This window comes from Mesoplodon densirostris, chromosome 4 (genome assembly GCF_025265405.1).
Source record: "Mesoplodon densirostris isolate mMesDen1 chromosome 4, mMesDen1 primary haplotype, whole genome shotgun sequence".
NCBI lineage: Eukaryota > Metazoa > Chordata > Mammalia > Artiodactyla > Ziphiidae > Mesoplodon > Mesoplodon densirostris.
The window spans coordinates 56,425,130-56,440,191 of NC_082664.1; the positions used below are offsets into that span (position 1 = coordinate 56,425,130).

Genomic DNA, 15,062 nt, shown 5'->3' on the forward strand with positions numbered 1-15,062 from the left:
AATGTAAAAAAGGATTAAAACTAAAGGAATTCAAAGAAAGAAATGCAAGTGGCCAATAAACATATGAAAGGACTGAATCTTTACTAATAAAGATGTAAACTAAAACAATGAGATATCAAATTGGCAAAAGTAAAAAGATATTTCTGGGGCTTCCCTCGTGGCGCAGTGGTTAAGAATCTGCCTGCCAATGCAGGGGACACGGGTTTGAGCCCTGGTCTGGGAAGATCCCACATGCCACGGAGCAACTAAGCCCGTGAGCCACAACTACTGAGCCTGCGCGTCTGGAGCCTGTGCTCCACAACGGGAGAGGCCGTGACAGTGAGAGGCCTGCGCACCGCGATGAAGAGTGGCCCCCGCTCGCCGCGACTGGAGAAAGCCCTCATACAGAAACAAAGACCCAACACAGCCAAAAATAAATAAATTAAAAAAAAAAAAAAAAGATATTCCTGGAGGACAGTCACACAAAATATACCAAATGGCAACTGTGCATATTTTATGTTATGTAAATAATCAGATAAAAAACATTTGTTTAAAAGCACTCACTAGAACAGTATTAAAGCGAAAAAAGAGGGTAGTATTAAGAACACTGCTTTAGTAGGTGGCATATTTGTACAATGGAATAATAATAATTTAAAAGGAAATATGTGCACCTGTCTTGATATAGAAAGACAACCACTACATATATATTATATGCACGCTACACACAGATCTGTAAGGATTTATATCAAATAAAATACACTAACAATATTAGTTGGTGTTAATGGCTGTTCTTCCCATATAACTGGGCTGACGCTTTCTTCTTTTGGCTTATCTGCAATTATTTAACTGAAGTTAAAAAAAAAAAAAAAAAGAGGTATTTTGTTTCATTTGTTTTGTTTTTAAGAAAAACCAGCTCCAGATATGACATGCCAGTGGTTGGCTGGATACAAATTTTTTTTTTTTTTTGCAATTTTATGCCTACTTTAAAAATCTGGGTTTCTCTATAGTCTACACAACCTAGCTCCACATAATAGTCACCTAGTAAGCTATTTTTTTTTAAAATACAGATTCATTGGCCCCAACGCCAATGATTCTGAGTTCTAGGCTCAGGTCCAGAAAGTTCTACTTCTACCATGTTCTCTGAATGATTCAGAGGAACAGAAACTTATTCATGGGTAAACTCTGAACAATGGAACTGTTGCATCAAAGACCTGTGTATATTAAATTTGGGAATACGCTGACAACTTATCTTTAGAAAAGTTGTACCAGCCATTTGACAAGACACTTTTAGTTGACTATCCAACATTCCCTCTCACCATCTTCTCTCACCATCTTCCTAATAAAACACTGTTTTTGGTTCAGAGCAGCAATATACCTAACCCCATGTAAGGATTATGAGTCTGAAAAGCACGTCTGCTGCAGAGCTCTGGGAACAATTTTGCTTTTCTGATAAAAGGGACAGTCAACAAATAGTGTAGGCTCTACCACTTTCTTCTTACTTCGAATGTGAACACATGTGAAACTTGTATTCACAAAGCAGTCAAAAGAACTGGCCAGGAGAATTAAGAAATGCCAGCCCCGACATCAAGCTGCTAATAACACAATGCCAGCTTCATACTGTGTAAGAAAATAAGTCCCTATTTGCTTAAACTAGTATCAATAGATGAGTTTTTCTATTACTTGCAGAAAAATGCATTTCTAACTAACCCACTAATGAGACATGGACATGAGAAAGTCCATTCTTCCATCTCCTCTTGTCAGCGCTAGGTATCATGAAACAATTTTTGCTCATCTGATTAAAAAAAAAGGAAAAAAGAGAGTAGTACCTCATTTTGATTTGCATTTCTTTAACTACAAGGATGTTGAATTTCTATTTCCTTTATTCCCCTTAAATACTATTTCACATCCTTTGTCTCTATATATTTTTTTAATTTATTTACTTGTTTGTTCATTTATTTATTTATTTTTGGATGAGTTGGGTCTTTGCTGCTGCACGTGGGCTTTCTCTAGTTGCAGCGAGTGGGGGCTACTCTGCATTGTGGTGCGCGGGCTTCTCAGTGCAGTGGCTTTTCTTGGGGCGGATCATGGGCTCTAGGCATGCAGGCTTCAGTAGTTGTAGCTCGTGGGCTCTAGAGCGCAGGCTCAGTAGTTGTGGTGCACGGGCTTAGTTGCTCTGCGGCATGTGGGATCTTCCTGGACCTGGGCTTGAACCCGTGTCCCCTGCATTGGCAGGCGGATTCTTAACCACTGCGCCACCAGGGAAGCCCTGTCTATATTTTCTACTGCATTTTTTATGAATGGTTTGCAAAAGCTCTATGTAAACTAGAAAATGACACACATTGTAAAACATTTTTGAGTTTGTCTTCTTACTAGTTTTAGGTTTTTTCTGTGTGTATGGAAGGGATCTTTTAAATTGTCATGTAGATTTGATATCCGGATTTTATTATTTTTTTTTTTTTTTTTTTTGCGGTATGCGGGCCTCTCACTGTTGTGGCCTCCCCCGTTGCGGAGCACAGGCTCCGGACGCGCAGGCTCCGGACGCGCAGGCTCAGCGGCCATGGCTCACGGGCCCAGCCGCTCCGCGGCATATGGGATCCTCCCAGACCGGGGCACGAACCCGTATCCCCTGCATCGGCAGGCGGACTCTCAACCACTTGCGCCACCAGGGAGGCCCTGATATCCGGATTTTAAAATATGTCCATTATTTCAGAATGCAGTATGCAGCAAATTTTTTCCCAAGAAAGGATAAATTTAAAATGTTAAATCAAGTGAACTTTAAGGCTGAATGCCACTGGAAGAATTAGTTATAATCAGATAAATCTAGGGAATATTTTTTAAAAAGGAGAAGAAGAAGAGGGAAAGGAGAAGAAGGAAAGTGGGGGAAGGTCAGGTGGGGACAAAAAAAAGTTTTCAATACTTGATGCATATCCAGCACTATACTACATTCCTTGTAGAGAATACATAGGTATAATAAGATAAGGTCCTCACTCTAAGGCTTATTAACTATTAGTAGTTGGAGAGCGATAAAAAAAACCATGCAAAACAATTAGAGAGACAGACAAAATTTCAAATGAAACAAAGTCAAAGTTTAGAAAAATCAACTGAAAATTATAGGCATCTAGCAAACCTTCATGAAATACAGAATTTGGTCTTCACTTTGAAAAACTATAGATTTTGGAACAATAGCGAAATAATGATAAATTATTCCAAAATAGCGAATAGCCCACTTGACTTGACAGAACAACCCTTCTTATTAACAGTAGACAAGAAGACGGAAATTAGGACTGGTTCCAAGACAAGAAGGAAATAAGACTGACCAGAATGAAGAGGGTCTGCATTGGGGAAGTGAAATGAAAGTAAGCAGCATGGAGAGCAAGAGGAATCTGAGAAGAAATAATACAACCAAATCCAGTTGGTACACGATAAAGGACAATCCCAAAGTATCAATATTAGACTACCAGAAAAAATAGTTCCCTCCTATTTGAATGACTAATTATTGTCATAAACTTTTCCGGATTTACCAGTTGAGACCCTAGGAAAAGGCACAGAAGCTTTTCAACTTATTTTGGTCTCTTTTGCCCCCTCCTTTAAAGAAATGACACATTTGAAGACTAATTTTCCAGATACAAATTAGTCATTATTTTGTATCTTTTTATTTCAAAGCATACTGTCAAAAAAACAAACGGAAAGTTGTTAGTTGATACATTCTGATTCATTTACTACCTGTTCTATGCTAACTGCATACTTAAGTGGGACATAAGGGTTTCTTCTGGAATCAGCAAATTTACCACGCCCCTGCATCTTCAGAAATGATCAATTAGTCCACACCCTGCAATTACAGTGTTAAAATAAGAGTTAAGGGGCCTCCTTGGTGGCACAGTGGTTGAGAGTCCGCCTGCTGATTCAGGGGACACGGGTTCGTGCCCCGGTCTGGGAAGATCCCACGTGCCACGGAGCGGCTGGGCCCGTGAGCCATGGCTGCTGAGCCTGCGCGTCCGGAGCCTGTGCTCCACAACGGGAGAGGCCACAACAGTGAGAGAGGCCCGCATACCTCAAAAAAAAAAAAAAAAAAAAAAAAAAAGAGTTAAGAACGCCAGCCTTACCCTTAGGGAGATCATTTTTCTGATTACTTCAAAAAATCACATGGCCAAAAGAAAAATACACTAAAGTTATTTTTTTAATAAGTTATTCTAACATATACTTCATAATGTGGCAATTACTAGTACCAGTTTATTCTTAACAACCACCAATAACTTCCAACTAGCAACATAAAATGGCAAAGGGGTAAAAAACGACTATCAAAAGGAAGAAGACAACAGTGTGGTATTGGCATAAAGACAAACAGACCAATAGAATAGAACAGAAAGCCCAGAAATAAATGTTGGACAAGGGTCCCAAGATCACTCAATGGGGAAAGGACAGTTTCTTTAACAAATGGTGCTAGGAAAACTGGATATTCACATGCAAAAGAATGAAGCTGAATCCTTATTTTACAGCATACACAAAAGTTAACCCAAAATGGATTAAAAACCTAAATGTAAAACCTAAAACTATAAAACTCCTAGAAGAAAACATACGGGAAAAGCTTCATGATATTGGACTTGGCAATGATTTCTTGGCTATGATACCAAAAGCACAGGCAAAAAAAGCAAAAGTAGACAAATGGGGCTACATCAAACTAAAACTTTCATGCATCAAAGGACACAATCAACACAGTTAAAAGGCAAATAGCAGAAGAAGAGGAAATATTTGCAAATCTTATGTCTGATTAGTAGTTAATATACAGAATACATAAAGAACTCCCATAACTGAACAACACTCAATTAAAAAATAAAAAAATGACTTAGACATTTCTCCAAAGATGATAAACAAACGGCCAACAAGCACATGAAAAGATGCTCAACATCACTAATTATCACAGGAATACAAATCAAATTCACAATGAGACATCACATCAATACCGATTAGGATGGCTACTATCAAAAAAAAAACAGAAAATAACAAGTTTTGTCAAGGATGAGGTGAAACTGGAACCTTTGTGCACTAACTGTGGGATTGTAAAATGGCACAGAAAACCAAATGGAGTTTCCTCAAAGTATTAAAAATAGAGCTACCATATAATCCAAAAATCCCAGGGACTTCCCTGGTGGTCCAGTGGTTAAGACTCCACGCTCCCAATGCAGGGGGCCCAGCTTCAATCCCTGGTCAGGGAACTACATCCTGCATGTCACAACTAAAAGATCCCACAAGCCTCAATGAAGATCCCACACACAGCCATGAAGATCCCACGTGCTGCAACTAAAACCCAGCACAGCCAAAATAAATAAATATCAAAAACAAAAACAAAAATCCCACTTGAGTATCTATCCAAACTAACTGAAAGCCAGGTTTCAAAGAGCTATCTGTATACCCATGTTCATAGACGCACTATCCACAACAACCGAAGGAGCAACCCAAATGTCCACCAACAGATGAAGTAAATAAAATGTGGTATATACAAACAATGGAATATCATCAGTCTTTAAAATGAAGGAAATCCTGTCATACACTACATGGATGAACCTTGAGGACATTATGCTAAGTGAAATAAGCCAGTCGCAAAAAGACAAGTACTACATGATTCTACTTATATCTAGAGTTGCCCAATTCATAGAAAGAGAAAGCTAAATGGTGGTTATGAGGGACTAGAGAGAGGGGGAAAAGAGGAGTTGTTTTAATGGGTATAGTTTCAGATTTGTAAGATGAAAAGGTTCTGGAAATCTGTAAAAACACGTTAATATACACAACACTACGGAACTGTACACTTAAAAATGGTTAAGAAGAGGGCTTCCCTGGTGGTGCAGTGGTTGAGAGTCTGTCTAACGATGCAGGGGACACGGGTTCGTGCCCCGGTCCGGGAAGATCCCACATGCCGCAGAGTGGCTGGGCCCGTGAGCCATGGCCGCTGAGCCTGCGCGTCCGGAGCCTGTGCTCCGCAACGGGAGAGGCCACAACAGTGAGAGGCCCACGTACCGCAAAAAAAAAAAAAAAAAAAGGTTAAGAAGGGACTCCCCTGGCGGTCCAGTGGTTAAGATGCTGCATTTCCACTGGAGGGGGCGCGGGTTTGATCCCTGGTCGGGGGGGACTAAGATCCTACATGCTGTGCAGCATGGCAAAAAAAAAAAAAGATTAAGGTAAATTTTATGTGTTTTTACCACAATAAAGCTTTTTTTTTTAAAGGAAGAAGACAGCTAAGCTATAACTAAATTAGAAAAGACAAAATACGAGAGACTAGGAATTAGAATGTCCAGATCTTTCTTTCACCATAAGAAGACATAGTATAGTGTGGTAAATATTATAAAGAACAAAGGGGTAGAGGAGGGTGAGTCCTACTTCTCTCCCTTAATAGCATGAGATTCTAGGTCAGTCTTACTTTTCTCACTTCCAAATAAGACTAGTAATACTTGTATTATCTGCTTCACAGGGCTGTTGAAAACTTCGGATGAGATAAAAGCATGTGAAAGTCTTAAAAACTATAAATTCACATAAATGAAGATACCACTGCAAACAATTAATTCCCTGGAAATTGTTATCCAAACTTAAGGTGTTATACTTTAAAATTAATAATGAAAATAAAAGTGAACTTTACAATGCATTTAAAATTTGTTTTGTAGAGGGTTTTAAGAAGAGGAAGAAAAAACTCTTGACTTTAACTTCAAAAAATTGGTAATCAACACAGCGTTTATCTGAAGGCATTATTTTATTTCTTGACTTTTCCATTTTAGATCTTTTTTGCTATTAGAGAAGATACGGGTTTAGTTATTATACCAAACATACATGCACAGCTTTCCTCTCATGTGCTCCCAATACAGTTCTAACAGGTTGGGCTTCAATCAATATTCAAGTTTACATTATTATGACCATGTAAACATTTTTTCAAGCTATCTTGTAAACTATAATTACATTTCCTTGCTTCTCTTTCTTTAAATATTTCCTCATTTTCACATGTTTTGTTGCCTTTGAAAAATGACCCCACATCCTTGAGGTCTTATAAAGGTCCTTCAAAAACAACTGTCACTCATACTTATCAATTCTATTTTCCCTTCCGGAGCCATCCTTTCTGAAACCATCTAATCTTCTGCAACAATTTAGACTGGCTTGTCCTGTCTAGGTTTGTCTCTTCATTTTGATCCAAGGAATTCCTTTCACTTGTCCCCTTGGTTGAATCTCATTTACAATAAAATCTTTTTCTTTGTTGATTTACTCCCTCTTGTAAAGAATCATTTCTGTAACTCTGAAAAAGGGTATGTAGGGTGAAAAAAAGTAAGACTTTCCAATTCTAAAATCCTCATAACTGAATGCCAGATTGTGAGTATAAAATTCTAGAATGAAAATAATTTTTTCTTAAAAGTTTTGAAGGAATTTATTCATTGTTTCCTAGCATCTGACGTTGCTGTTGAGAACATCTGATGTCTTTTTACTTCTTATCCTCGATATGTAATCTTTTTTTCCTCCACAGCTTTTAGTTTCTGTTTATCCCAGGTGTTCTGAAATTGCATAATGATGTGCCCTAAGGTGAGTCTTTTCCATTCATTCTGCAAGGCATTCATTTGGAAGGCCTATTTTAATCTATTTATATCATTCAGTTCTTATGTTCTGTATCTATTATTTATTTGATAATTTCCTCCTATTGATTTTCTCTTTGTTGAATTCACACTGCTCAGGTGTTGGACCTCCCGGATTGATCCTCTACTTTTCTTACCTTTCCCCACATTTTTCTTCTATCCCTTTGATTCATTCTACTCTGCCATAACCCTTTTACTGGATTTTTAATGTGAGTCAAATTTTTAACTTCCATTTTTTATTCTCTGAGTAATCAATATTCCTTTTTCACTGCCGTATCTCCTGCTATCTCTCTATAATTTACTTTAAATTTTCTTCTGTTCTCAGCACTATCTGTCTCTTCTGAGTGTCTTTTGATTATTTTGGTCTCTCAAGTACAGTGATCTTCAAACTTCTGTTCAAGAATAAGTGTGAGGCATTACAAAACAAATTAGAGGCTGGATAAAGCTTGGCAACTGGTGGGCCTCAGTGCAGGATGACATTCTTTTTTTTTTTTTTTTTGGCCACGTCATGCAGCTTGTGGGATCTTAGCTCCCGGACCAGGAATGAAACCCATGACCTTAGCAGTGAAAGTGCAGAGTCCTAATGACTGGGAATGTCCATGATGGCATTCTTTGAGGGGGGAACCCACTAAATGTCAGTGCTCTACATTATTTCCCTTGGGTTAAGTTTTCCCAAGAAGAATGTTTCAACTTAAGTAAGGCAACAAGCATTCGGGGAGCAAAGAAGACAAACAGGGCTGGTGATTTCACCATTCAATATATAAACTTTCATTCAACTTCCCATTTTCGCTAAGATCCTTCACCCCTGCTCCACCTCCCAACAGCTGTGCTAAATAACTTCTCTGCTTTCGCCCTCTTCAAATAACAAACATTCAGTTTTTTGCTGGCTATACTAGATGGAGAAGGAAAATCTAGGGTCTAAACTACTCTAAACTTTTAACAAATCTTACAATTTTTAGTTGCATTCAGCACTCCCATCTTCAGAGGCCCTTGGAACCTGAAATTCCTGAGCCTTTCTGGGATTCTGTGGGAATATCCATCTTGTTTCTTATTAACTTCCCTCTCTGCAGGCACAGAGCTGAACGCAAAAAAGTGAAAACCTACTTTAATCAGTTAAAACTGGTCCATCTGCTTTCTTCCAAAACGTTGAATTCTCATCTGTTGATACCTCCTCTTCTGTTCTTTGTCCTTTTGGGTTTATACTATTTTATTTCTTTTTTACTTTATCTGATTTATATTTTTCATTTATTTTACTGAATTTAGGTATACAAATTACTCTATGCTGAACCCCTTTTATTTAGTATTTTTAAAAATCTCTAACCAATATCATTTCCGAGTGTAATAATATTCATTCAACAGATATTTAATGAGCTAATTCTGTGTGTCAGACACTACTATTCTATGCACTGGAAATTTAGCTGTAAACGAAACAAAGTCCCTGCTCTCAAGGAGCTGACATTCCAGTGGGGAGATAGAGACTTTTTTTTATCTAACTACATTTCTAATATGTATGTGGTACCAAGTGCTAAGAACAAAATAAAAGAGAGGATGAGGTAGTAAGAAAGCCAGTCATGCAGCTGTCTGGAGAAAGAAAATTACAGGCAGCAGAAAGAGCAAGTTCTGAGATAAGTAAGGGCAGTATGGTTGGATTTGCTTAAATATTCCTCAGTTTGACTTGAGTTCTTTCTAAGATTTGGCTTTACTAAGTATATCACAGTAAACTCCCTCATGTAAATGCCTATTTGTAAAAAGCAACTTCCTTTGGGTTATATTCTCAAAATGCAGTATGTAGCATAAACCTTAAAATTAAGCATAGCTTTGACCTATGTTTAAAAGAAAATATTCTAGAATTTTCTCCTTAAGAAATAATGATGAATCTACAGGCAAATTATTAGAAGTATTAGACTTACAAAGTTATTGGCTAAAAGAAATATGTAAGAATAAGTAACATTTCTATCATTAGAAATAATTTTTTAAAGGCCATATGAAAGAATTAATCATGAACAACCATGTTCTATTGCAGTATTTTTCCTAAGAAAATAACCATGTGTTGGTACACTATGCAGTCCAGCCCATATCACTCCAATGAAAATACTAATTTCTCATATTGACCTAGCTGCCACAACCAACGGTGGGTCAGGCTTTATCCTCATAGATCTCCATTAATGCCCTATTTCCTTCTTAAAATTCTTTATACCTCCAAGAAGTAAATCTATTGTTACCAGTCTCCCAATCCCCTCACCTCTTCTATTATTCTTTTTAATTTCTATTTTATATTGGAGTATAGTTGATTTACAACATGTATGTTAGTTTCAGATGTACAGCAAAATGATTTAGTTATATATACATATATCTATTCTTTTTCAGATTTTTTTCCCATATAGGTTATCACAAAGTATTGAGTAGTTTCCCTGTGCTGTACAGTAGGTCCTGTTGATCATCTATTTTACATATGTAGTGTGTATATGTTAACCCCAATCTTCTAATTTATCCCTTCCCCTCCCTTTCCCCTTTGGTAACTGAAAGTTTGTTTTCTATGTCTGTGAGTCTATTTCTGCTTTGTAAATAAGTTCATTTGTATCACTTTTTAGATTCCATATATAAGACATATCATATGATATTTGTCTATCTGACTTCACTTAGTATGATAACCTCTGGGTCTAGGCATGTTGCTGCAAATGGCATTATTTCATTCTTTTCTATGGCTGAGTAACATTCCACTGATATGTACCACATGCTCTCTAACCATTCCTCTGTTCATGGACATTTAGGTTACCTCCATGTGTTGGCTATTGTGAATAGTGCTGCAATGAACACTGGGGTGCATGTATCTTTTCAAATTATGGTTTTCTCCAGATACATGCTCAGGAGCGCATTTGCTGGATCATATGGCAGCTCTATTTGCAGTTTTTTTTTGTTTTGTTTTTGTTTTTTTTGCTGTATGCGGGCCTCTCACTGTTGTGGTCTCTCCCATTGCGGAGCACAGGCCCCGGACGCGCAGGCTCAGCGGCCATGGCTCACGGGCCCAGCCACTCTGCGGCATGTGGGATCTTCCCGGACCGGGGCACGAACCCGCATCCCCTGCATCGGCAGGCGGACTCTCAACCACTGCACCACCAGGGAAGCCCCTATTTGTAGTTTTTTAAGGCACCTCCATACTGCTCTCCATAGTGGCTGTGCCAATTTACATTCCCACCAACAGTGTAGGACAGTTCCCTTTTCTCCACACCCTCTCCAGCATTTATTGTCTGTAGACTTTTTGATGATGGCCATTCTGACCAGTGTTGAGGTGATACCTCACTGTAGTTTTGATTTGCATTTCTCTAATAATTAGCAATGTTGAGCATCTTTTCATGTGCTTTTTGGCCACCTGTATGTCTTCTTTGGAGAAAAGATCTTCTGCCCATTTTCTGACTGGGTTGCTTGTTTTTCTAATATTGAGCTGCATGAGCTGTTTGTATATTTTGGAGATTAATACCTTGTTGGTCACACTGTTTGCAAATATTTTCTCCCATTCTGTGGGCTGTCTTTGCGTTTTATTTATGGTTTCCTTTGCTGTGCAAAAGTTTTTAAGTTTAATTAGGTCCAAATTGTTTATTTTTGTTTTTATTTTCCTTATTTTAGGAGGTGGATCCAAAAAGATATTGCTGCAATTCATCCTGAAAAGTGTTGTTCTGCCTATGTTTTCCTCTAAGAGTTTTCCCTCACCTCTTGTATAATCTTCCCTCCCTTTTGCTCTCAAAGTATTTGTTCTGTACCCCTATTATAGCACTCCTATAAAAGTTGAAATACATAACCATTATTTGTCTTTTGCTCTCTAAGTATTTATTCTGCACCTCTATTATAGCACTCTTATAAGAGCTATATTATTTGTCCTCCTCCTTACCTTGGTCACAATGGATGAAGTATCTCTGCTGCTATGAAAGGTCAAACCCTGAACTCATGACTTGGATCACTTCTCCCACCCATCTTCTCAAGAATGTTGCTTCTTAAATTATCTTCACTCTCTCCTTATCAGTATCTCTCAGTATATTAGATTACTTCCATTAGCCTTCAAACATGTAAAAATATCTCTCATCTTTTATATAACAATTCATAATACATACTATAATTTAGCTTAAAAATAAGCAAAGGGCAATCATAAACTATGTTAAGGATTTGGATTTTGTTCCAAGTACATCGGGAAGACAATGAAGTTGTCTACTTCTACACCCTCCATTTACTTGTAAATTTGGATTCTTCTTTATTACTACACTGAAATTCCCCCAAGATCACAATCTCCTTGTTTATAAATCCAACTGGACATGTTCTGATTCATCTTTCTGATCTACTCTTCACAGCATCCAACAGTAATGATGACTTCTTCCCTGAAAGGCTCTCTCTTCTTGCCCTTTACTGACATATCACAGTCACCTAGTTTTGTTGTGTTTTCCAGTTCAGCTCATTTCAGCTTCAAAGCCTTAGTGTATGCACTTTCTTCTACCTGGAATGCTCTCCCACCCCTGTACCCAACCCCCACACACCCACTCAGAGCCTTCAACCTAACTGAAGACCATTCATTAATCTGGGCACATTTAAACATCCCTTCCAGAAAAGTATTCCCATACCCTCCAAATTAGTTAGGTTCCCCCAATGATGCTTCCATAGCATCCTTTTTCCCCATAGCACACATCACATTTGTGATACTCATTCAATGTCTATCTTCCTTTGTCTCAAATTCCGAGAGTAAGAACCAGGTCTACAAATACGCAGAGATACAGTACACACGCAGGCCTAGTACGCACTTAATTCATTGTATGATAAACAAAAAACATCACAGGCCTTACCCTCCACCCAGAGTCCTAAACCTAGTTTACTACTTTCATAATCAATTTGGAAAGTTGTATAATAAAGTGCTTGGGCTTTAGAGCCTGATAGAACTGAATAAAAGATCTGGCCCAGTTTCTCATTAGGGAACTTTGAGCAAGTTACTTAACCTCTCTAAACCTCATCCACAAATAATCACACATACCTTGCTATAAAGATTAACTATCCTCTTCTTTTACACTGCTACTGTTACAATATAAATAATTATTCGCTCCCCTCTTGAATAATGTTTTTCAAACATTATTCAGAATGCTTCAAACCAGCTTTTTTTTTTTTTTTTAAAGGAAAAATACAGAGTAGAAAAAATACATCAGGGCCTCCCTGGTGGCGCAAGTGGTTGAGAGTCCGCCTGCCGATGCAGGGGATACGGGTTCGTGCCCCGGTCTGGGAGGATCCCATATGCCGCGGAGCGGCTGGGCCCGTGAGCCATGGCCGCTGAGCCTGAGCGTCCGGAGCCTGCGCGTCCGGAGCCTGTGCTCCGCAACGGGGGAGGCCACAACAGTGAGAGGCCCGCATACCGCAAAAAAAAAAAAAAAAAAAAAAAATACATCAGAGTACAATGAACATGTTAAGGGCATACTGTTGAAATACACATAGAATTCAACTATTGGATTATTGGATTGAAATGTTACATGTACATCCTATTCTGGGTTGCAGTCAAAAAATTTGAAAAACATTGCTACACTATTGCTACAGATAAATTAATATTATTAGAATATTAAATTCAGTGAGAACAGGGCCCTTGGTTTTGTTCACTACTATGTCCCTAGAACCTAAAACAGTGTCTAGTATAAAACAGCACATAAATATTTGTTGAAAGACTTGAATGATATATCTGGTCCCAATTTAACTTTTCAAACGTATTAATCCTACAGTATTCCTTACTGTCATTTACAGAGGACAACACATTCTCATGCCTGAGCCTGGGCTCATGCTATTCTCTCAGAATAACAAAAGTTTCCTCCTTTTCTCAACTCACCAAGCCACTCGATGCCCTTTTACTACTCTGTACTTTCTTATATAAAACCATGAGAGGCATAAAGTCCACAAGTATAAAAGAAAACACGATATATTAAAAGTGAATATGCAGTACATGAAAAAATACAGTTCTACATCAGTTCATACAGTTCAAGTTTTAGTTCAGTTATGACATACATCTGATCAACAATTCAGCATGCCATCTTAAAATTTAAAAGCTCTTTTGGAGGATGACTTAAATAACCCATACTCAAAAATGAGAAGTCTGATCTATTACCTTCTTTTTTCTCTCTCTATAGGCATTTATGCTGACAGAGGTACTCAAAATCATACCACTGATTATTCTTTTCATAAAGAGGGCAACACATAAAAATCTGAAGTCATCACTAAGGACTGAAAGTCAGGAGTTTAAGTACTGCAAATCAACTAGCTTTGCAATCCAGAAGTCACTCTGTACCTCATCCACACATAAGCCAATGTGAAGACTCAAAGTGTTTAGAAGAAAAGAGGCTATCATAACCAGTGGCTTTGGAAATTGTTTTCAGAGGCTGAGCAGAATGTTCACAGATCGACCTTTTTAAAGTTTCCACGTATTAAGCACTTACTATGTTCCAGAAATTGGACTTTATTTACATAAATGTTTCTATCATCTTTGGTCTTTGGAAAAAAAAAAAAAACACCATTGGCTGGAACTACTTTCTTCCCCCTTTGGCTACTTTTCAAAAAAAATTAAAATCCTAAGTTTTATGCAGAATTATTTGTTAGCATACCACAGAAAGTTCTGTTCTTTCTCTCTCTTCTTTTTTTTAGGTTATTACAAAATATTGAATGCAGTTCCCTGCGCTATACAGTAGGACCTTGTTTATCTATTTTATACATAGTAATTTGTATCTGCTAATCTTTCTCTTGAAAAAAAGCCACACACACTTTTTATCTTTCCCATATTCAACTACAAGCAAGTAAAAAGACTACCAAATATTCTGACACTAAAAAAATTCTGCTTTTCAATTCTCAAATATCTCTCACCACCTACTAATTAGCCATCTTTGATCACCCCTAATTATTCCAGAGTTCACAATCTTAAAAACGTCTTCTTTAGTACAACTCCTTTCATTCACTTTATCCCTACCAGAGGCTGAAGAGTGGAAAATTCCAACTTCTGCAATTTTAGAATGAGGTTATAAAGGGGGGGTGGGGAGGGACACCTGACAGCAGTTGCTTGTTTTTTTTCAATCCACTTAAGCTCTCAAAGCCAAAAACACTTAAGTTCCAACATGAGTTTCATATTTCCCTGTATGAAACTTGCTTTCTTAGGTTTCAACCTTTACAACTGTAAAAAGGAAAGTGTTATGTATTTCTGAACAAGGATCAGTTGCCAAATAACCTGATGTCCTCAAAGAAAAGGCAACATGAATATTAAACTAAAATTTTAGTCGGCATAAATATAGTACATAATATGGTACTTAATAATACATAAAGAGCAGTACTAATAATTAACTTAAAGATGTGATTTTTGGAACGAGAAAAACATCAGTGTTGGTCTCTGGCTACAAAAGGTAAACATTATTCTTTCATGTTTGGTTTTTCTGCTTATACTCTATCCTGCCAAAAGCTTTAGCTGATCTTTGGGGTGCT

At 37.7% G+C, this 15,062-nt stretch overlaps 1 protein-coding gene across 1 annotated transcript in view; it reads right to left on the bottom strand.

Annotated features, from left to right (window-relative positions):
* The window catches only part of PRPF39 (pre-mRNA processing factor 39), a 38,843-nt gene that overhangs the window by 23,171 nt on the left and 610 nt on the right, over nucleotides 1-15,062 (bottom strand). The gene's annotated exons all lie outside the window — the stretch shown is intronic.